The sequence below is a fragment of the Octopus bimaculoides genome, chromosome 15 (assembly GCF_001194135.2).
Source record: "Octopus bimaculoides isolate UCB-OBI-ISO-001 chromosome 15, ASM119413v2, whole genome shotgun sequence".
In the NCBI taxonomy this organism is placed as follows: domain Eukaryota; kingdom Metazoa; phylum Mollusca; class Cephalopoda; order Octopoda; family Octopodidae; genus Octopus; species Octopus bimaculoides.
The window spans coordinates 48,799,925-48,800,393 of record NC_068995.1 but is presented as its reverse complement, the minus strand read 5'-3'; positions in this window follow the sequence as shown (position 1 = coordinate 48,800,393).

Here is a 469-nt window from a genome sequence, read left to right as displayed (position 1 = left end):
AGAGAGAGAGAGAGAGAGAGAGAGAGAGAGAGAGGGAGAGGGAGAGAGAAAAGAGTGGTAGATTGGTAAGCAGATAAATAGACAGATACACAGACAGACAGACAGATAGATAGATAGATAGATAGATAGAGAGAGAGACAGGCATATGCACTTGGACATCAGAACGTTGTCTGAACGCAAATATGAGCTCCTAACTCGAACCCGGTATCATGATACGCGTGAGGAGCACGAGTTTACATTAATAAAAATATATAATACATACAAAAACAAATGGGATACGTAAAAAAAGTAAAAGAACCAAAAGCGCCATATTTGACAGAGTAAGCAAGGAGATTGCTGTTGACCTCTGACATCAATTGGGGAGCGGGGGGGGGGTTCGTGAGTCAGGGACAGAAACGGTGGATGAGGTTTCAATCACTAAGTGCACTCTAAACTACAAGTGTATGTGTGTGTGTGTGTGTGTGTGTGT